The sequence below is a fragment of the Marmota flaviventris genome, chromosome 4 (assembly GCF_047511675.1).
Source record: "Marmota flaviventris isolate mMarFla1 chromosome 4, mMarFla1.hap1, whole genome shotgun sequence".
Taxonomy (NCBI): Eukaryota; Metazoa; Chordata; class Mammalia; order Rodentia; family Sciuridae; genus Marmota; species Marmota flaviventris.
Window position 1 is genome coordinate 36253934 of NC_092501.1, and position 24475 is coordinate 36278408.

Sequence of the window (24475 nt, forward strand, 5' to 3'; positions counted from 1 at the left end):
TTGTACTATAAATGTAAATTAGGTTCTGTTGGTTGATAATATTTTTCAGCCTTATATATATTTTTATTTTTTATTGTGGGTTGTTCAAAACATTACAAATTTCTTGACATATCATATTCCACACTTTGATTCAAGTGGGTTATGAACTCCCACCTTCACCCCATACACAGATTGCAGAATCACATCAGTTACCCATCCATTGATTTACATATTGCCATACTAGTGTCTGTTGTGCTCCGCTGCCTTTCCCATCCTCCCCCCTCCCCCCTCCCCACCTCTCCCCTCCCCTCCCCTCCTCTCTCTCTACCCCCTCCATTGTATAACCCTGAGGGTCTCCTTCCATTACCATGCAATTTCCCTTCTCTCTCCCTTTCCCTCCCACCTCTCATCCCTGTTAAATGTTAATCTTCTTCTCCTGATCTTCGTCCCTACTCTGATCTTAGTTACTCTCCTTATATCAAAGAAGACATTTGGCATTTGTTTTTTAGGGATTGGCTAGCTTCACTTAGCATAATCTGCTCTAATGCCATCCATTTCCCTGTAAATTCTATGATTTTGTCATTTTTTAATGCAGAGTAATACTCCATTGTGTATAAATGCCACATTTTTTTTATCCATTCGTCTATTGAAGGGCATCTAGGTTGGTTCCACAGTCTTGCTATTGTGAACTGTGCTGCTATGAACATCGATGTAGCAGTGTCCCTGTAGCATGCTCTTTTTAGGTCTTTAGGGAATAGACCAAGAAGGGGAATAGCTGGGTCAAATGGTGGCTCCATTCCCAGCTTTCCAAGAAATCTCCATACTGCTTTCCAAATTGGCTGCACCAATCTGCAGTCCCACCAGCAATGTACAAGTGTACCTTTTTCCCCACATCCTCGCCAGCACTTGTTGTTGTTTGACTTCATAATGGCTGCCAATCTTACTGGAGTGAGATGGTATCTTAGGGTAGTTTTGATTTGCATTTCTCTGACAGCTAGAGATGTTGAGCATTTTTTCATGTACTTGTTGATTGACTGTATGTCCTCCTCTGAGAAGTGTCTGTTCAGGTCCTTGGCCCATTTGTTGATTGGGTTGTTTGTTCTCTTATTGTCTAATTTTTTGAGTTCTTTGTATACTCTGGATATTAGGGCTCTATCTGAAGTGCGAGGAGTAAAGATTTGTTCCCAGGGTGTAGGCTACCTATTAACCTCTCTTATTGTTTCTTTTGCTGAGAAAAAACTTTTTAGTTTGAGTAAGTCCCATTTGTTGATTCTAGTTATTAACTTTTGTTCTATGGGTGTCCTATTGAGGAATTTGGAGCCCGACCCCACCGAATGTAGATCGTAGCCAACTTTTTCTTCTATCAGACGGCGTGTCTCTGATTTGATATCAAGCTCCTTGATCCATTTTGAATTAACTTTTGTGCATGGCGAGAGAAAGGGATTCAGTTTCATTTTGTTGCATATGGATTTCCAGTTTTCCCAGCACCATTTGTTGAAGATGCTATCCTTCCTCCATTGCATGCTTTTAGCCCCTTTATCAAATATAAGATAGTTGTAGTTTTGTGGATTGGTTTCTGTGTCCTCTGTTCTGTACCATTGGTCCACCCGCCTGTTTTGGTACCAGTACCATGCTGTTTTTGTTACTATTGCTCTGTAGTATAGTTTGAAGTCTGGTATCGCTATACCGCCTGATTCACACTTCCTGCTTAGCATTGTTTTTGCTATTCTGGGTCTTTTATTTTTCCATATGAATTTCATGATTGCTTTCTCTATTTCTACAAGAAATGCCGTTGGGATTTTGATTGGCATTGCATTAAACCTATAGAGAACTTTTGGTAATATCGCCATTTTGATGATGTTAGTTCTGCCTATCCATGAACAGGGTATATTTTTCCATCTTCTAAGATCTTCTTCTATTTCTCTCTTTAGGGTTCTGTAGTTTTCATTGTATAAGTCTTTCACCTCTTTTGTTAGGTTGATTCCCAAGTATTTTATTTTTTTTGAAGATATTTTGAATGGAGTGGTTGTCCTCATTTCCATTTCGGAGGATTTGTCGCTGATATACAGGAATGCCTTTGATTTATGCGTGTTGATTTTATATCCTGCCACTTTGCTGAATTCATTTATTAGCTCTAATAGTTTCTTTGTAGAGCCTTTTGGGTCTGCTAGGTATAGAATCATATCATCTGCAAATAGTGATAATTTAAGTTCTTCTTTTCCTATTTTTATGCCTTTAATTTCTTTCGTCTGTCTAATTGCTCTGGACAGTGTTTCGAGAACTATGTTGAACAGAAGTGGAGAGAGAGGGCATCCCTGTCTTGTTCCAGATTTTAGATGGAATGCCTTCAGTTTTTCTCCATTCAGAATGATGCTAGCCTGAGGCTTAGCATAGATTGCTTTTACAATATTGAGGTATGTTCCTGTTATCCCTAGTTTTTCTAGAGTTTTCAACATAAAGGGATGCTGTACTTTGTCGAATGCTTTTTCCGCATCTATCAAGATGATCATATGGTTCTTATTTTTAAGTCTATTGATGTGGTGAATAACATTTATTGATTTCCGTATATTGAACCAGCCTTGCATCCCAGGGATGAATCCTACTTGATCATGGTGTACAATTTTTTTGATATGTTTTTGTATCCGATTCGCCAGAATTTTATTGAGGATTTTTGCATCTAGGTTCATTAGAGATATTGGTCTGTAGTTTTCTTTCTTTGAAGTGTCTTTGTCTGGTTTAGGTATCAGGGTGATGTTGGCCTCATAGAATGAATTTGGAAGTTCTCCCTCTTTTTCTATTTCCTGAAGTAGCTTGAAAAGTATTGGTATTAGTTCTTCTTTAAAGGTTTTGTAAAATTCTGCTGTATACCCATCCGGTCCTGGGATTTTCTTAGTTGGTAGTCTTTTTATGGTTTCTTCTATTTCCTCAATTGATATTGGTCTGTTTAGTTTTTCTATATCCTCCTGACTCAATCTGGGCAGATCATATGACTTAAGAAATTTATCTATGCCTTCACTATCTTCTAATTTATTGGAGTATAAGGATTCAAAATAGTTTTTGATTATCTTCTGTATTTCTGAAGTGTCTGTTGTGATATTGCCTTTTTCATCCCGTATGCTAGTAATTTGAGTTCTCTCTCTTCTTCTCTTCGCTAGCATCGCTAAGGGTCTGTCGATTTTGTTTATTTTTTCAAAGAACCAACTTTTAGTTTTGTCAATTTTTTCAATTGTTTCTTTTGTTTCGATTTCATTAATTTCAGCTCTGATTTTAATTATTTCTTGCCTTCTACTTCTTTTGCTGTTGTTTTGCTCTTCTTTTTCTAGGATTTTGAGATGAAGTATGAGATCATTTATTTGTTGGTTTTTTCTTTTTTTAAGGAATGAACTCCAAGCAATGAATTTTCCTCTTAGAACTGCTTTCAATGTGTCCCATATATTCCGATATGTTGTGTCTGTGTTTTCATTTATCTCTAAGAATTTTTTAATTTCCTCCTTGATGTCTTCTATAACCCATTGATCATTCAGTAACCTATTGTTCATTCTCCAAGTGATGTATGCTTTTTCCTTCCTTCTTTTATCGTTGATTTTCAGTTTCATTCCATTATGATCAGATAAGATGCATGGTATTATCTCTACTCCTTTATATTGTCTAAGAGTTGCCCTGTGACATATATATGATCTATTTTTGAGAAGGATCCATGTGCTGCTGAGAAAAAAGTGTAACTGCTTGATGTTGGGTGGTATACTCTATATATGTCAATTAGGTCTAGGTTATTAATAGTGTTATTGAGTTCTATAGTTTCCTTATTCAACTTTTGTTTGGAAGATCTGTCCAGTGGCGAGAGAGGTGTGTTGAAGTCTCCCATGATTATGGTATGGTGGTCTATTAGACTCTTGAACTTGAGAAGAGTTTGTTTGACGAACATAGCTGCACCATTGTTTGGGGCATAAATATTTATGATTATTATGTCTTGTTGGTGTATGGTTCCCTTAAGCAGTATGTAGTGTCCCTCTTTATCCCTTTTGATTAACTTTGGCTTGAAATCTATTTTATTTGATATGAGTATGGACACTCCTGCTTGTTTCCGAAGTCCATATGAGTGATATGATTTTTCCCAACCTTTCACCTTCAGCCTATGTATGTCTTTTCCTATCAAATGCGTCTCCTGTAGGCAGCATATTGTTGGGTCTTGTTTTGTGATCCATTCTACTAGCCTGTGTCTCTTAATTGGTGAGTTTAAGCCATTAACATTTAGGGTTATTATTGAGATATGGGTTGTTCTTCCAGCCATATTTGTTTATTTCTGTTACTAAACATGGTTTGTTTTCCTCTTTGATTATTTCCCCCCCCTTTACTGTCCTACCTCCCACTGTTGGTTTTCATTGTTATTTTCCATTTCCTCTTCCTGTAATGCTTTGGCGAGGATGTTTTGAAGAGATGGTTTTCTAGCTGCGAATTCTTTAAACTTTTGTTTAAAGTTTTAATTTCATCTTCCATCCTGAAGCTTAATTTCGCTCGATACACAATTCTTGGTTGGAACCCATTTTCTTTCAGTGTTTGAAATATGTTATTCCAGGATCTTCTAGCTTTCAGAGTCTGTGTTGAAAGATCAGCTGTTATCCTGATTGGCTTACCCCTAAATGTAATCTGCTTCCTTTCTCTTGTAGCTTTTAAAATTCTCTCCTTATTCTGTATGTTGGGCATCTTCATTATAATGTGTCTAGGTGTGGATCTCTTATGATTTTGCACATTCGGCGTCCTGTAGGCTTCTAGGATTTGGGATTCTGTCTCATTCTTCAAGTCTGGGAAGTTTTCTCGTATTATTTCATTGAATAGACTGCTCATTCCTTTGGTTTGGAGCTCTGTACCTTCCTGTATCCCAATGACTCTTAAGTTTGGTCTCTTAATGTTATCCCATATTTCTTGGATGTTCTGCTCATGGTTTCTTAACAGTCTTGCTGAGCTGTCTATGTTCTTTTCAAGTTGAAATACTTTGTCTTCATTGTCTGACGTTCTATCTTCTAAGTGTTCTACTCTGCTGGTAGTATTCTCCATTGAGTTTTTAAGTTGGTTTATTGCTTCCTGCATTTCTAGGATTTCTGTTTGTTTGTTTTTTATAACCTCTATCTCCCTGTATAGTTGATCCTTTGCTTCCTGGATTTGTTTGTGTAATTCATTGTCGAAGTGATCTTTCATTGTCTGATTTTGCTGTTTAATGTCTTCCTTGATACTCCAGATCATCTGAAGCATGTATATCCTGAATTCTTTATCTGACATTCCATCTGCTGCAGCTGTTACCTCTTCTAAAGTTGCGTTGACTTTCATTGCTTGTGGTCCTTTCTTTCCTTGTCTTTTCATACTGCTTGCGTATCTTTCCTGCAGGCGCGGGCGGCGGCTCTGCTCTCTCCTTATTCCAATTGGGGTGTCGTGGCTACCACGCCAGCAGGTCACTGGGCCTGTTCTGGGCGCTGGCGGCGGCTCTGTTCTGCCCCTACTCCAATTGGGGTGACGAGTGTACCACACCGGCAGGCCACCGGGCCTGATCCGCCGGTCGGTTGCAGGTTTGCCTACCCTGCAGGCGCGGGCGGCGGCTCTACTCTGCCCCTACTCCAAATGGGGTGACGTGTCTGTCGTACCGGCAGGCCACTGGGCCTGTCCCGCTGGTCGGTCGCAGATCTGCCCACCTTTCGGGCACGGGTGGAGGCTCTGCTCTGCCCCTACTCCAATTGGGGTGTCGTGACTACCCCGCCTGCAGGACGCTGGGCCTGTTCCTGGCACGGGCGGCGACTTTGCTCTGCCCCTACTCCAATTAGGGTGGTGTGTGTACCACGCCGGCAGGCTCCTGGGCCTGATCCGCTGGTCTGTCGCAGGTCTGCCTACCTTGGAGGCGCGGGCGGCGGATCTGCTCTGCCCCTCCCACCACGCCTGCGGACCCCTGGGCCTGATCTGCAGGTTGGTCACAGGTCTGCTCACCCTGCGGGCACGGGTGGTGGTTCCGCTCCGCCCCCACTCCAATTGGGGTCACATGGCCACCACACCGGCAGGGCCTGATCCGGGCTTGGGAGAAGGATCTGCTCTGCCCCTACTCCAGTTGGGGTGACGTGTGTACCACACTGGCAGGCCACTGGGCCTGACCCGCCAGGCTGTCACAGGTCTGTTTACCTTGCAAGCGCGAACGGCGGCTCTGCCCTGCCCCTCCTACCACGCCCATGTACCACTGGGTCGCGGGTCTGCCCACCTTGTGGGTGCGGGTGGCGGCTCTGCTCTGCCCCCTCTCCAATTGGGATCACGCGGTCACCACGCTGGCGAGCCGCTGGGCCTGCTCCGGGCGCTGGCGGCGGCCCGGCTCCTCCCCTCTGGCTCTACGACAAATTGAGGAGACTCGGGTGTCTGTGCCTCACCCCCCCTACCAGGAGACCAACTGTTTCTGTCGCCGCTGGTATTGATGAAGTTCTCTCCTCCGCCGCTTTCTGATGACATCAGATCTCTGCCATGTTGGTATCCTATGCAAATGGCAGCATTTCGTTCCTCTTGCCGGGCAACCAAAGCAACGGGTGAGTCCTGACCCTCAGCAGGACCCGGACCGAGAAGCAGTTTCCGCGGGCTCCTAGCCCCGGGCCAGGGAAGTTCCGGGAGCTGGAACTCGGCCGCTCCGTGCTCGGTGTAAGCTCCTATAAGAGTAGGCTCCAAGAAGCAGTCCCCGCGAGCTCAGTTCCAGGAGCCGGAATTCGGCCGCTTAGTGCTTGGTGTATGCTCTGATAGGAGCAGGGTCCAAGAAGCAGCCTCCGCAGGCTCCGCAGCCCTGGGCCAGGGTGGTTCCGGGAGCCGGAACTCGGCCGCCCCGCGCTCACGCTCGGTGTTCGCTCCGATAAGATCAGGTTCTAAGAAGCACCCAGGCACTGAACCCTAGCAATCTGTCTGCAAGCCGCAGGCGAATGGCAGCCTGAAATTACCTGTTCTATGGCTGAATGAGCTGCGGTCAGTCAAAAACAGGGATGGTGACGTCAGCTTTCCAACATGGTGGCTGCTGGCCTCCTCTGTGGTCTGACCGGTGTGGAGAACCGAGATGGACCACTTCCTTCCCCCATCTCGAACCCAGAATTCAGCCCTGAGTACGGTGCTTGCACGGCTGGCAGAAACTGCAGCGCTGTATCCCTGCATCGCTATCTCCTCGTTTCCCAGCGCGCGCTGCAGACTCTAGCCGTGGGGCGATTTGCTGAATAAGCAGTGTTACCCTCCGTGCGACAAACCTCTTGCGTTTGAGTCCCCGTAGCCGATCCTCGTGCGATGGAAATCCTTCCTCCAGGTTCCGGAGCACCCCACTATTGCTGGAAATTCCTAACAAGATAGCCTTTAGCCGTCCTGACTTGTCATACTCCCACACAGTGAAGCAGCACACGGGGGCAATGCACTCCCCTCGCCGCCATCTTCCCTCTCCTCAGCCTTATATTTTTATTCTTTTTCCATCTAATCGGAGGTGAGGATTGTTAAAATAGCCAACTATGATAATAGAACTGTTTATTTTTCCCTTCATTCTTCCATTTTTTTTTCATATCTTTTTGAAGCTCTGTTGTTAGATGCATGAGGGTTTATGCTTGTTATGTCTTACCAATGAATTCACCATTTTTCCTTATGAAGTGTCCAATTATTACCCTTTGCCACTGGTAATCATCTTTGTCTCTGATAAGACTCTTTGTACAGTTCACATCATTTTGATGTCCTTTTGATATCCTTCACCGCCTAATGCTATTTATTTACATGGCATACTATTCCCATCATTTTTACACACTTAGTGTTACTCAATGTTATCTGCCTTTAGATTTATAACATATCTCTCATAGAATGCATATACTTTGCTCTTTTTAATCTATATTGAGTGCCTCTGACTATTAAAGCACTCGTTAAAAATAATGTAATTATTGATAAATGTAAATTGAAAATTATTAAGTCTAAAATTTTACTATTTTTTAATTTATTTTTATTATTAGGGTTTTCTCCCTGTTTGTTCTTTTCTGCATTTTTTTAAAGATTTTGGACATTTTAAAACATCTACTTACTCTGATGACTTGTTAACAATACATCTTTACATATTTTTAGTAGTTGGTAATTACAATATTTATGTTTGGCCTTTTACAGCTCATTTTAAGTCAACACTGTGTTCTTGCTGAAAAAATAAGATATATTTATATTTATGTTAATTTACCTATCATTTTTATGCAATAGTTTGATATATTTTCAGTATAAACCACATGATAGCAAATTTTTACTTTAAACCATCATATTTTTTAAATGAAAAGGAAAAAAATATTTTATACTTATTCAGATATTTAACATTTCTAATGTTTTGATTCTTTCCTGGGGACCGGAGTCTTCCTTTCTTCTTATTTCTTCAGTCCCAGAACTTCCTTTAGTGTTTCCTCTAGTACATACAGTTCAGCTAACAATACATTTTTTCTTTTTTTGATTTTTTTATTTGCATTTATTAAAGCTGTCTTTATTTCACCTATACTTTCACTTTGTAACACTTAATTTGTTATAGAATTCTGGGTTTTATGAATTTTGACTCTTTTATAATTTAATAATTGTTCCCAATCTTCTGTCTCCCATTGATTCCGGTGAGAAGCCAGCAGTCATCTTTACTCACATTCCCCGCTTCCAAGGAGGTATTTTTCTCTAGCTGATCTCAAGATCTTTAATTTTTTTTCTGCATTTTAACTATGAGGAGCTTACGTGCGATTTTCTTTGTATTAGTATCCATTGGGCTTTGCTGATCTTCCTGAACCTAAAAATTTAATTTAACCTAATTTGAAGATTATTTAACCACTGTTTCCTCAAATATTGTTTCTGCCGAATTCTCTCTTTTCTCTGTTTGAAACATGCTCAATAAATCTCTTTCCTTATATTTTTCTTAATCCTGAGTTTTAAGAATCCTTATTAGAATCCTGGTATTTCTGTGCTTATTAGAGGCCAAATTGGGGAAGAAATCCTTTTCAGAAGATTTTTTTCTAAGCAAAGATTATTTCCTTCTCAATACATAGTGTCGCACATTGCATAGAAAAGTGGGGCTGTTTCCTTCATGATCTTGAATAAAATAGCTGCTTAAGCACTACATTGATAATGCTATCTATCATCAGTCAGTTCAATTGTGAAGATATTCTAGTAAACTCCATTGAGGATAAGACAATCTGTTTTTGTTTTTCTTTTTAGATATGGTATATAACAAGAAACATTAAATTTATCATTTATTTTTTCTGGTACTGGGGACTGAACCCAAGGGTGCTCTACCACTGAGCTTCATTCCCCAGCTTTTTAAATTTATTTTATTTTATTTTTTTTTAGTTTGAGACAAGGTCTTGCTAAGTTGCCAGTTTGACCTTAAACTTGCAGTCTTCCTGCCTCAGATTCCCAAGTTGCTGGGTCATAGGCATGCACCATGTTTCTTGGCTGCTATTTTATCCATTTTTAAGTTTAAGACTCAATGGCAGGACGTACTTTGACATAGTGGTACACCACCACTGTCTAGCTTCAGAACTTTTCATTTTCTCAACCTGAATCACCTTACCCTTTCAACAATGACTCCCCATTCCTCCCTCTCCTACCCACTGGAAACCACCATTATTGTACTCTCCATCCCTATGAACCTATTCTGGGTACCTCACATAACTGGAATTTTACAATATGTATTCTTTCGTGGGCATCTTATTTCACTTAACATATATCTTCCAGGTTTATCCATGGTACAAAATTTCTCAGAATTTCTACTTTTATATTGTAGTTAAAAACACATAACATAAATTTACCCTCTACATCATTTTAAATCTATATTAATGTATTGTGAACTACATGCATATTGTACAACAGTTCTCTAGAACATCTTTTGCCTTGCTGCACTAAAACTCTGTATCCATTGGACAATTTCTCATTTCCCCTTCCTCCCATTCCTTTGCAACCACCATTCTCTCTGTTTTTATAAGTTTAATTCCTTTAGATACCTCATATAAGTGGAAAGATGATGCAGAATTTGCTTTTTTTGTGACAGACCTATTTAACTCTGCAGAATGTCCCCAAATTTCATAGCCTGAATAATATTAGGCAGCCGGCTCTGAGTTTCAAAAGGATAGGATGAGGACAGGCAGATCACTACAGTTGTTTTTTGGTTTTTGTTTTGTTTTGTTTTGCTTTGCTTTGCTTTTTTACAGAGCCCATGATGAAAGAAAAAAAAATATGATTTCACATTTTTATCTATTTCTAACATATTGCTCTTTTCTTGGTAAGTATCAACTTTTCATGAAACAAATAAATCATACTAATAATCATTAAATTTATCAGGGGTTTGCACGCGTGAGGCAGCATCTTGTTGCTTCACACACACATGGTCTCAGTCAGCCTTCATGATAATCTAGCGTGGGAGCCATTGCTGCTATTATTCCTGTTTAGAAATGTGGATATTGGGGTTGAAAGACACTATTAAGCTTTCCTGAGGCTGAAGTCCCACAGCTGGAAAGCGGGCAGTGGAGATGCTCACCATCCTCCGTGCTGCATACGCAAATGCTCTCCATGTTTTGGTCTCTACTGTGTAGTTATTTAACATTCTGCAGAGAGAGTGCATCCTAATCACTGTATCTGCAGCTCTTCTCTCTGAACACCATACCTATTTTTCACATTCTTTTCCTGGCTGTCATGGCAGCCTCCTCCTTCTTACCAAATAGATACACAGGGCTCTTCATTAATCTTCCCTCTGCCTTTTATTTCTTTCATTACCCCTCTTCCTTTCCTTTTGTGGTATAAATGTAAAAAATAAAAACACACACACATTAAAAACATAGTTCACTTTGAGCTATAAGAATTAAATCATAAAAAATAAACAAATACAGCCCATGTGAGAAATACCCTTTGGGGGGTTAGTAACAGCTGGTCTAACAAAGAAGCAGCTGCACTTAAAAAAAAAAAAAAAAAAAAAAAAGGTTGTCTACAGAAAATATTTTTAGTTCCTTAGGATTTTCATCTTCTTTTTGGAATCTTTGCATTAGTTGTACTCTATACCATATGTTATGAAAGTGCATTTTGTAGTTAAGTTCCCAATTTAATTATAAAATGTCCTAGAGTCTTTAATGAAAAGTAGTCAATAAAACCAATGATTGCTGAAGAAGAAAGGAGCTAACACCATCCCCATTTGTGTGAATGTATGCTTTCATTCAATACCCTCGAAACCTTGTAAACTTACATTCCCCTTTTTATGTATTAACGAATTGAGCCTCAGGGAAGTAAAATATCCTACCTAAGTTTGCAAAGCTAATACATAACAAATATTGCATTTTAAATCAATGCTTTCTGATTAAATTTTTTTTCTCTTAATTTCTGGCCCTATGTAACTAAGCTGTCTGTTAAGATGCTTCTGTAAGTACCTTCACTCTCACAAGCAAAAGAAGATATTTCCTGATGCCATAGACTTCCAATTTCTCCCCAGTGTTCATTTTCCCCTTACCCTTTGTTAATACATCTCTAATTTGTTTCTAGACATATTTATATACTGCCGTAAGATCACATTTTATAGATTTTATTGCTGTAAATATGGCACCACAATTCAGTTCTATGCAATAAGATTTGCATAGTAATTTTGAGAGTCTTCCAGGAAGTCTCCTTAAAGAGAAGAATTACACCTGTTTTCTTCCTTTCTGATTACATTTTACTTCTTAAGATGTGAATAAAGTACGTGTAACTTGCCAGTATGGTGGGGCACACCTACAGTCCCAGTGACTTGGGGAGCTGAAGCAGGAGGATCACAAGTTGAAGGCCAGCCTTTCCAATTTAGCAAGATCCTGTCCTTTTTTTTTAAATCATTTTTATTGTTTCTGTTTGGTTACACATAATAATAGGAAACATTTGACATAATTTTTAAAAAGCATGGAATATGATTTGCTTAAATTCAGTCCCAAGTATTTCCCTTTTCCATTTCTTCCTTCCTCTTTCTGTTTCTTTCCTTCTACTGTACTGATGTTTCTGCTGTTTACTTTAAAGTTTTTTTTGTTTCTTTGTTTTTGTTTTTTGCTCTTTGGTTACTGTCTTGTGGATATACATGATGGTGAGATTCACTGTGGTATATTCATGTACAAAGAAAAGTCAGGTAGATTCATTTCACCATTTTTCCCTTATTCTGTCTCTTCTCCCTGCCCCTCTTTATCTAGTCTACTTTATTTAGTCCACTGAAGACCCTATCTTGAAAAAAAAAACAGATTTGAGGATGTAGCTCACTATAAAGTATGCCAGGGTCCAATCCCCAATACTGTGCAAAACAAAATGTCATATTTGTCTCTGAGGATGGGCTGCCCATCCCAGAGATAATGGGGTAGAGACTTGAAAAGAACCTGTCTCACAACTGCAAGGAAATACCATAGCCACCATGAAATGTTTAGCTCCACAGGTCTTTTTTTTTTTTTTTTGGTAGATTTTTTTATTTATATATGATAGCAGAATGCATTACAATTCTTATTACACATATAGAGCAGAATTTTTTTATATCTCTGGCTGTATACAAAGTATAATCACACCAATTTGTGTCTTCATACATGTACTTTGGATAATAATGATCATCACATTCCACCATCATTTCTAACCCCATACCTCTCCCTTCCCCTCCCACCCCTCTGCCCTATCTAGAGTTCATCTATTCCTCCCATGCTCCCTCTCCCTACCCCACTATGAATCAGCCTTCTTATATCAGAGAAAACATTTGGCATTTGGTTTTGGGGGATTGGCTAATTTCACTTAGCATTATCTTCTCTAACTCCATCCATTTACCTGCAAATGTTATGATTTTACTCTCTTTTATTGCTGAGTAATATTCCATTGTGCATATATGCTGCATTTTTAAAATCCATTCATCTATTGAAGGGCATCTAGGTTGGTTCCACAGTTTAGCTATTGTGAATTGTGCTGCTATAAACATTGCTATGGGCTGTGTCCTTGTAGTATATGGTTTGGTTATAGACTGAGGAGAGGAATAGCTGGGTCAAATGGTGGTTCCATTCCAGGTTTTCCAAGAAATCTCCACACTGGTTTCCATATTGACTGCACCATTTTGCAGTCCCACCAGCAATGTATGAGTGTGCCTATTCCCCCACATCTTGACCAACATTTATTGTTGTTTGTATTCTTAATAGCTGCCATTCTGAGTGGAGTGAGATGAAATCTTAGAGTGGTTTTGATTTGCATTTCTCTAATTGCTAGTGATGATGAGTATTTTTTTATATATATTTGTTGACTGATCGGATATCATCTTCTGAGAAGTATCTGTTCAGGTCCTTGGCCCATTTACTGAAATTGAGTTACTTGTTTTTTTGGTGTTTAACTTTTTGAGTTCTGTATATACCCTAGAGATTAGCACTCTGTCTGATGTGTGAGGGGTAAAGATTTGCTCCCAAGATATAGGTTCTCTATTCACCTCACAGATTATAAAACAGCATTGTATTGGCACCAAAACCGACTGGTAGACCAAAGGTACAGAATAAAGGACACATACACTAACCCACAAAATTACAATTATCTTATATAAAGGTGCCCAAAACATCCATTGGAGAAAAGATAGTGAAAACTGGAAATCCATATGCAACAAAATGTAATTAAACCCAAAATAGATTCACAAAACTCAAAATGGATTAAGTACTTAGGAATAAAACCAGAGACCCTGCATCTAATAGAAGAAAAAGTAGGTTCTAATATCCACAGGTCTTTTTAAACAAAAATATATTTTAAATAAATATCTTTTAAATTCATTTTTATTTGGGTTAGTTATTGACATTAAACCTACTCCTGACTACTGTATTCTTCTCTCCATAAAATTTTTCATGTCTACAGTTTGCAGACTATAACTTAAGCAGCCATTTTGCAACCATGAGATAAAAGCAACAATGAGGGATAATTAAAAAAAAAGATGTGAAATACATGAGTCTTTATTATTGAGGCATAAGTTAGCTGTTTCTAGAATTACCCTACCTCTGCAATGTATTAGGTAAGAATGATAAGTCTTCTCTTTAAGTGCCAGTTAATACAACAACATTCAAATCACAACAAACAAACAAATAATGTTTTCCTAGCCTGAGCATTTTGACAGAGGTTTTCTGTGCTGGCCTCAATCACTGCTCTTTTGTAGCACATGAACCTTTAAATTTGGAAGCATCAATCCTAACCTTTTATTAAAATTATTCACATCTTATTTCTGTACTCCCCTGCACTCTCTCTCCTCTATCCCTTCAATTTTCCTGTCATTGTCAAATGTAGAGAGTGATCGTATCCATCTACTGAGCTTGGGGCTTTAATATGAAACTGGTAAAGTTTTGTGAGAACTATTTGAAATGCTCCTCAGACCTGCGGTTAAAACACTATTCCCCAATCCTTTATCATTTCAAATCCAGAAGAATGAAATTCATAGCCGCAGAGAATACCTTCCTTTGTGCAGAAATTCTGTTCCTGTCTCTGTGAAACCAACAAGCAATCAGTGTCTCTGGCTTTGAAAACAGAGATGGGTTCCTTTGCTATCCATCCTTCTGACCTGGTAAAGCATGGGATAAGACTTGGACTTCTCGGACACTATTTTATGTATCAAATCCCTCGTTTTTGTCTGTAGGAGATTACAAAACTGCCTCATTGATTTTAGAAGCTCTGATAAACAAATCAAGCCTTACACAAGTTTCTGTGAGCCCTGGTCCCTGCTGCTAAGGAAGCACTTCGTCATGCTCCAGGGCTGAAGGACTATCAGCCTAAGGAAGGACGGCTTCCATCCTGATATTATCTCCTGTGCCTTTGGGAGGCCAAATCCATCACTCTCCCCAACTCTAGTCCACAGAGTCTGTGCAGGAACAGATACATTATATTAAAACACTTCAGAAATAATAGTGCCGGATGCATATAATGAATTTTCATAATGCCAATGCCCTTCTTTGGCAGAGCACTCTTTTGCAAATATGTATTCAGCAGTTACCTAAGCTTTTTGGAGTTATTATTTCTCATCCAATTACATTATATACAAAACAAAACATAAATAGGCACTTTGGATCTTCTGCCTCACCAGGAGGTTGTTATTACTACTAATGGTGCATAGTTATTTTTTTTTTCCCCGTTTGTCCCTCCAGATTTTTTCTTCTCCCTTCTCCATTTCATTTTGTGCTTTGGGAGTCTGATGTCTGTGGACTTTATTGACAGGCTTTCATACCTTGTCATCCCATTGAATGTGACCAGTGGGAGTCCTGGAAGGAGATCAGAGGTGGTAAGAAAGAGAAGTTGGAGTCTTTACTCCTTTGACTTCTGCTTACCATGTCGCACCAGGTTCTTGTTCTGTTCCGTTTCACTAGGGGTACTAGAATTTCCCTAGGTTGCTAATCTCAGGAGTTTTACATCCCTTGTTGGTGTTCCTTAACCATCCTATAAGTTTGCAAATAATCTCTTGCTAGAACTCTCTTTAGATACCTGTTTTCCTGCTAGGATGTGATTGTTAGGCCAGTCCACAGTCTAGATGATATTTGGCTTGTGGCAGATAGAGACTGATAAACAAATCTGTCTAATTACAAATCTGTGAGCTTGTCAGAGGCATCATTTCTTCCTTTTTCATTTGTTCTTCTTGTGCTAGGTGACCACATCGTGTCCCATCATGAGAACAGTTTAAAGTCACTCTCTCTTAGACAGTGTGTTGCATTCTTAGACTCAGTGGTGACTGTGCTGTGTTCATCTCAATGTGCTGCTCCAGTGGCAGCCCTTCCAAACACCAGCCTAAAGAAGAACTGTGACCATCTGTGCAGCCATGAATTGTGATAGACATAAGCAGTGGACTTGGGGTCAGGAGGTCTGCATTCTAGTTCTGGACTTGTCTTTTTACATCTGCAGGTCACTAAAACTCTAGCATTCAGGTCTTTTTATCCATACAAATAATCCCAAATATATTATTAAGTTCTACCTAACTTGTAGAGGGTTCCATAAGGTAAAATTCTATCAGAAGTGTGAAGATAGAAGAAGGAAAATGACTGATCTAATAGATAGGTTAATTCTGGCTGAAGAATACCTGAGTAAGAAAAATTGTCTTTGTTTAGCTAAACAACCTCTGATTCTAAAATGACTACCTTCATGCTATGGTCAGGATAGGCAGAGAGTGAGGAAGAAAGAGTTAAATTTCTCTGTATAAGAAAATGGAAAGAATTTTAAGCTTGGAAAGACAGAGTGAACTAGGAGGTGATACAGGGAGGTGAGAGCAGATAAAGAGGGAAGAAGTCAATGAGCCAAAGCCCTTCCTAGAAGAGCAACCTGGATGAAGAATATAGTGGGAGAGGCACAAACAGAACTCTGTTAATATTCTTTCCAATCATTTGTGTTTTGTGATGTAAATCATCTGATGTCCCCAAACTTCAGGAAAAATCATGATACTTTGGAAACCAAAGGAATGGGGGTAGCCTGATGCAGAAAAGAACACTCCTGCAAGGGATACTCACAGGGTTGCAGTTAACATGAAAGGAGAGGATTAGGGTTTTATGGAATGTCACCTGATTTAGTAATGGTATGAAAGGGGACAGAGTGTCTGCCATTCCCACCTGCTTTTTAATAAACAATTAGTGAAATGAGACCAAGGACTATTTTCCCTACATGCGGACTCATGCCCTATCCTTGCAAAGTACCTGTTTCTATTTCTGAATCTGTTGGAAGAATTTTGTTTTCCATATGTTGATCAATCAATAAAAATAAGAAAGTATGCATTCTTAATGTCCTCAGCAAAAGGCAGCAATTGGATTGTGTATATTTTCTTTTCTTGGTGTTATTTTGAAACTGCATTTGATGGACAAAGCTCTGCCCTGCTGAGCAACTGAACTGTTAGAATCCATTTCTGATGTTTGTATTGCAGCATTGATTTGTTACACAAAAGGAAAGAAAGAAGAAAAGGAAGGAAAAAAAGAAAGGGAAGGAGGGTGAAGGGAGAGAGAAAGATAAAAAAGAGGAAGAAAGGAAGGGAAGGAGAGAGGAGAGGGAGGGACAGAGGATGGGAGGAGGATCTTGCTGCATCACTGTGAGGAACAAGAGATGTCTTAATGATATTAAGAGGAGTATGGCTAACCTGACTATTTCCAGAAACATATGTTTGAAGCACAAAAGAAAAGCTATAAACTCATTAGCTGAAGAAATTAATTGAGTCTTAATTTTAAAATTTCTAAAATTGTTTAACACTCATTACCTAGTGATCTTAATAATGTTATGGAATTACCCATGAAACTTGATAGTGGGCACTCACCCATTTCCTATTTTTATTTCCATTTTTCAGTTAAACCACATTGCATGTAAGCTCTATAAATAACAGAGACTGTATAATTTAGGTACCAGAAATGGATGCTTAATGTTCCATTAAATTAGAAACTGAAGCAGTGTGTTATTTGGGTTGTGCCTTGCTAGTCAGAAATAATCAGAATCCAGGGAGATTACAGACATGTTTTGCTAGGTGACGAAAGATTTGCCCATAGTTCTGAAAGGAAATAACAATGTATATCATCTGAAAGTGTATTGAATGTTAAATTAAACCTGTGTGACTGCATGTGACTTCCTATCAGCATAATAACAATGACTCTAATAGAATGCGTTTTGCAGTCTTGGGTCTTAGATAGTAACAGAGAACTTTGGAGGAGCAATATGATGGAAATCAAGAAAGCACACATTTGGGGCTGTGGAATCAGGGAACTCAGGGGATCTGAGTTCTGTTCTAAACATTTGTTTCATACCTATGAGCTGCATCTCTGGGCAGATTCCAAATTCTCTGGGCTTTAGATTCTTTATCTGTCAGATGGTCGTATTAATGTCAACCTCGAGCGTTGAATGAAGGCACCTAGCACAGATCCTTAACAAACCAAGCTCAATCACTACTAGTCTCTTTCTTGCTTCTAAGGGTTTTTATAGCTTTTTATATTGTTTAACTCAAGTCTCAGCAACCTGGAATGTAAAGAAGTATCAGCCCATAAAGAACTAACTTTATTCCATGTTCCTATTTTTCCCCTCTTATGCAGTCATATTTACCTATTTCCATAATCATTTAACTCAATTCTCATGCTTTGGGAGAAATTCTTATCCTGGGAAAAATGCACTGACTGAACAACTGGCTCAGAACAAAGTGTCTAGCAAGCCACCTTCGTGTAGATAACCAGATACCCTGTCTTGAGCTTTCCACACAGAACCATTTCTTGTTTCCTGAACTTTGTAATTCCAAGATTCCTATCTCTCCTTCAGTGCTTACCACCCATTCAACTGGATGGTAGGCTCTGCAGCTAAAGCAGCTGGTGACCAATACAACTACTCAGGAAGCAGAAAGAAAAAAATTTTTCTAGGGCTTTCTGTCCAAGAACCAAAATTCATCCAGGTGACTCTAAGAGATCATTCAGTCAGAAAGAAGTAAACATCTTATTCATTTAGCATATTAGAGAAAAAGAGAAAAAATTAAGGTTGATAAAGGGAAAATCCCCCTTAAAAACTCAACTTGAAAGGACAGTGGAAACTAGAATGGAGAGCTGATGGTAAGAAGCCACATAAGGGGTGTCATCTGAGCACCTAGGCAGAAGTCGGGGCTGAATCCTTCCTAGTAGATGACCACACTTCACTCTAGGGAGCACCGTCCATCACATCCAGCAAGAACAATACTAGCTGTCCTCCCCAGAGGCCCGTTCACCCCCGCTCATTCCCTTCTACATCTAGCCATGTATCTTCCCAGTAAAAGTGACAATTGTCTCTGCAAAGGCTTTTATTATTCCCCCAGTGAGTTGGAACAAAATCAATTCTCTAAATTATCCATGACTGCTGTGACAAATTACAACAAACTCAGTGACTTTAAACAACACTCATGTATTATCTTACCGTTGTAGAGGTCAGCAGTCATAAAATCAAGGTGCTGGAAGGGCCGTATTCCCTGTGAAGGCCCTAGGACAGAATCCGTTTCCTTGTCTTTTCCACCTCCTCGGGGATGTCCACTCCCTTTATTCATGGTGTCACCTCACTTTGACTTTACTTGTGTCATTTCCTCTTTGTCTTTGACTCCGACTCTCTCACCTCCTTCTTACAAAGGCCCTTGGCATTCCACTGACCCCACTTGGATAATTCGGGATAACTTTCCCATCTCAAAATCCTTGACTTGGGCTGGGGCTGTAGCTCAGTGGCAGAGTGCTTGCCAAGCAGTCCACGGTGCTGAGTTTGATCCTTAGACCACTTAAAAATAAACAAATAAAATGAAGGCATTCTGTTCATCTGCAACTACAAAAGAAAAACTCCTTAATCACATCGGTATAGTTTTCGGTTTTTTTTTTTTTTTTTTTGCTTTTTCTTTTTACAACAAAGTCACAGGTTCTAGGGATTGGGATGTGCACAGCTTTGGAAGAGTCATTATTATTCAGCCCACCACATCCATATTCTAACTTCCTGGGACACCAGAGTCTCGCTTCTCTCTCTACTGCTTTCCTGGTTTCATATTCACCTTTCTTAGGTTTTGAGGCATCTGGTTTAGACTCCAGTTGTACCTCCTGTTGAAACACCATCCTGGGGAACAGGTGGAAAATCCAGCACCAAGATCACTCCTCTCACCAGCACCCTCGACCATATCTGCACTTCACTTCAATCAGCCACCAGTTTGTTCATACCACAGGCTTTGTCAGCATCCTGCCAGATATCGTAACATCAATTCACTTGTAGTAACTGACTTGTAGTAACCTCCAATCTGTTTGGCTCCTTTGTATCCCTTCTTGTGAGATTCAGTTATTTTACATTACAGATACCATCAAATAGTTTATCTTTTCTCTTTTACCGCCTTCTCTAGGCTCCATAGGGCCTTCTTTTCTTCTCCATAGGCCAGAGACTTGTGGTTATTCCATCCACAACTCTCACACCAATACCCTAAGCTACACGGTGCCCTGTGCTGCTGCACCATTTACTGTAACACGGCCATTCGGAATCAGTGTTGGAATATACCTTCTCCATCCTACTCAGGCTGCAGGGGAAAGTTGTACACCTGGTTAGAACCCATTCAATATTTCATTTTCTGCTCCTTTAAAAAAAAACACACTTTAACTTTTACCTCTCTTCTCAAAACCCCCCATAAAACCTAACACTCTTCACTCTCAAAAGATGACCGTACGGCTTTGCTGAAAATTTCCAAGCACATTTCAGCCTACAACAAAATCTCATCCATTGTCAACACCACCTTCCTTCCTCCAGATTCAGAGAATAGGGATTCTCTTCATCTGTTGCTAGACAAACCCTCCTCCGTGTGATCATGTCACTGGTCTCTCCAGTACCTTGTAGAATAGTTCTCTACTAGTTACCTCCTCTCTTCCCTCTATTTTCAACATTATCATCACTGCTGTCTTCTTTCCCTCATCCTACAGACTAACATCCCATAAAATAGATTGGGAAGAGATGAGTTCAGGTTTGAACATGTGATTTTTCTGTGCCTGTGTAACATCTAACTTGAGACATAGAGCAGGCTGTAGTTTAGTCAATTTAAAATATGTAAGACTTCAATTTAAGTTCCATTCTAGCCACTACTTTTCTTACATACTGTCTGATTATATACATGCCCCCATTATTCCTTTAAACGATTGCAACCAAGTGACTTGCAAATTTCATAAATCAGAGGACACTCTCCAGACATAATCCTAGTGGGCTTTTATTTTTGTTGTTGTCTTTCACCTTGTGCAAAGCTCTTTACTTCTTGAAAACTCTTTTCCTGTACTTGACTCTAGTTCTTACCTCAGACTTTGGATTGTACTTTTGCAATCTCCCTAACAGTTATTCCTTCTAAATGCCACATTGATGTTTGTGCTCCAAAATGTGCCACTGACCCATAAATCAATATGTCCAAGCCCTCCCTTGGTTTCCGGTCTCTAAACAAATACTGTTAAACTTCCATAGCTAGATGTCTCATGGACACATATGCAGCTCATTATGTCCAAACTTGAGCTGCTCATCTTACCTTCCAATTTTGTTCCTCCTAATATGTTCTTTGTCTCTATTATAGGCATTAGCATTTCCTGTTATCTAAGATAGAAATTTATTGATGTCTTGATTTCTTGGATATACTTTATTTTCCTTCTTATAATTAACCACAAACTCACTAATATGTGTGTGTGTGTGTGTGTGTGTGTGTATATCAACTTCATTTCCAGCCTTTCTCTTCTACTACCATTTATTCGCCAAGGCTCAGCCTCTTATGTGTCCCTAACAGACCTCCTAATTTTAACACTTGGCTGAGATTTTAACGCCTCCAATCCATTTACCATATTACAGCGAGTCATCAATTTAAAACTACAAATCTGTCCTTGTGATTACAAATTTCAATGATTTTCCTTGTCAAGGTAACTTTTCAAAAACTATCCATCACTTCATAAGTTTCGAGTGCCTTGGCTTCTTCTGAAGGCCATCCATGCCATGACCAGGCCTTACCTCAGCAGCCTCTTCCCCACAACTCTTTGCCTTAGATCAAATTTCTTGTAGTTACCCTAACACACTGTTTTATTTCTTGTGTCACATCTTTCCTCACTCTATTCCCTCTAAGATTCCTTTGACCTTTTACCATAGCTAACTCCTAAAATGACAATAATATGAACATTGAAAAAAATTTTAACTACTATTTTATACTGGACCCTGTGTTGCTTCCTTTACAAGGCCCATACCTTGTGATTTGCTATTATTAGGCTCATTTCTTAAATGAGGTCACTGAGGTTTAGAGAAGTTATGGAAATTGTCCAAGCTCAATAACCAAAAGAGCTGAGTTTCAAACCCAAGTTTAGCTGGTGCTACAATCCATGTCTTCCAGCCCTGTACCAAACTGCCTCTCCTCATTTTTGTGTAGCTCAGAGTCGTGTTCAGAGCTCATATTCAATATACCTGGCACTGAATGTAATATGACATTTGCAATGAAAAATAAGTGCTAGATAGTTCTCATAGGTAGCATCAAGATGCAGCTACACTGCTATTCTTGTCCTGATTGGAAAGAAAGGGCAGAATTAGGCCCAAGCAGTGGCCTACCCACATTCTCTCCCACAGAGTACATCCTCTTGTCATTATCACCAAGGCTTCTTGAAACTAGAAGGTGGCAAAGTGGCTTATAGAGAATCCAGGCTAGGCTGTGGATGAGTGGACATTACATGGTCATTAGTCATCCACATGCGTTTCAAATACATTAGCACAAGGAATGTTTGTGTAACAACCATTATAGCATCTTTTGGGAAAATGTAATAGATTTTTTTCTTCTTTCTTAGCTTGTTTTATTTCTGTGCTTGGAGGTGTACAGTCAGGCATGCACTTACCATAGTTGGGCTAAATTGTTTTTCACTTTACTGTGGTGCAAAAGCAATAAATATTCAGTAGGAACCATGCATCAAATTTTGAATGTTGATTTTTTTTTCCCCTGGGATTTGATAGGCTTTACAAGATGCTAGGAAGTGGCAGATAACCTCAGCTGCCACTTAGCCACATGATCAGGTGAATAAACAGTTGATATTCCACTTAACAGACTAGTTGCTGAGTTGTTATATTCAATAGGTAAAGTATATTAAGTGCATTTTTGCCTTTAAATTATGATATGCTTATCAGGACATAAACCAATCCTAAATCAAAAGCATCTGTACATTACTATTTCCCAAGAGGCCTAATATTTTATATACTTTTGTTAAAATTTCACAGCTATTGAAATAAAATTATTTCTTTCAGGAGTACAAAACTGATGTATAACTAGGAAGATCCAATAGACCAAGCTTTTATTTAGTGTTATTCATCTCAATCTGAATTAACCATGTATCAAATGCTCAATAGCCACATATATTTAGTAGTTATTATATTAAACAGTATAGTTATATTATATTTTTATACGTATTTTGTTGTTCTAATCAATTTATTAGTTTCTAAGAAAGACCTAATTTTTATGGCATTTTTCCTATTGTTTAATGTATTTTGAAATCACACTATGCAATGAATAAAAACTTATTTTGGAAATTATGTTTCTAATTTCAAAAAATTTCATATTGGTCTTTGATAGCTTCTTTTGCATGACAGTACAGTATTGCTTTATGGTTAGAATATGTTTTCACTCTAAGAAGTAACTTGAATTATTTTTAAGTTCCTTTGTATTTGCTAAATGATGTCTATTTCTTTTGGTGTCAGTTCTGTTAATCCATCAAATCCTTCCCTTTTATTCTGTTTTTAACCCCCTTCAATTATCTCATGGTTCTTCTAGTCTATGTATATTAATTAATTTAGCACCTAGTTGATAAGAAGGCAATGTGAGATTTTTTTCAGTGTTTTTGTAGGTCTGTTTCCCTTACAGTTATACCTCCCTGTACAAAACTATGTGGGAAAGGCTTTTCCAAATTGGCAGAAAGCCTGGCTTCATTCAAGAGAGGTCAAGTGTTGAGCACAAGGTCAAGTTTTGGACTTGTTCAATTTTGTATGTAAGCATTTGCTCTCTAGAAAATTCTGGAATATTTCTCCATTGAATGAGGCTGCCTCTTCTTTCTATCATTGCTCTATTTGGAGATTGGGAATTACTTCAAGCTCTTCCATACTTTTTGCTCAGTTCTTAATATTTGTAGAAAATATTTTCCCCATATATGTGGTTCACTCACTCTAAAATGGGCTGCAAATGCATATTCAAGTATGTAGAGGGGCAATTAGGATGACTGCTAACCCAGAAGGGGTCCAGCTTCCTTTTTGTTTGTAACTACAGTTAATCTAATAACTAAGTTTCCAGGACCCATGGCTATTATATGTATTATTCACTCTTAGAATTTACTTTGTTCTTTACAGACTGTTGTTCATATCCTGTATCCTCATTTAGTCATTTCAACATCCCAGAATTATGAGTAGACCAAGGATTACTATTCCTATTTATCAGAACTGAAATTCGGAGAGGTAAATAACTCACCCAAAGCTGATGTGGTAGAAAAGAGCCAGTTTTCAAATTCCCCGGCCAGAGCTTTTTTCACCCCCAAAATTCAAGAGAATCTAGAAAGAGCAGTGCCTTGTTTAAAATGTGATGCAATATAAACAATTCTGACACTCTGAATTAGCTCAAAGGAAAGAAATTAAATCTGAGTGATCTCTTTGAAACTTTTCTTTAGACGATAAATCCTGTTTTAGAACAAGGTTGGAATACTAAGGAAGATGAAAGAAAGAAAAATGAGCTGCTAAATTGGGATTCCTCTGATTTCCAGAAATATGCATGATGTCAATTTGCAAATAACATAAAATTGCAAGCAGTATGTGTAGTTGCAATTTTAACTTCCAAGCATTTGTCAATTTTAAAATATAGCAACTTCAATGAGATCCAGAGGACTGTCAGTACTCATACATAAATTGATAAACAGCTTTGATCTGGTTAAAAGGTTTTCAGGATAGTGAAAGTGTTTCCAATTATACAGTTGAGTGAATTAGATCAGATCCTCTGATCTTTGGTTACGTTTCTGCAGTATTTGGTCCATGCCAAACTAGATGG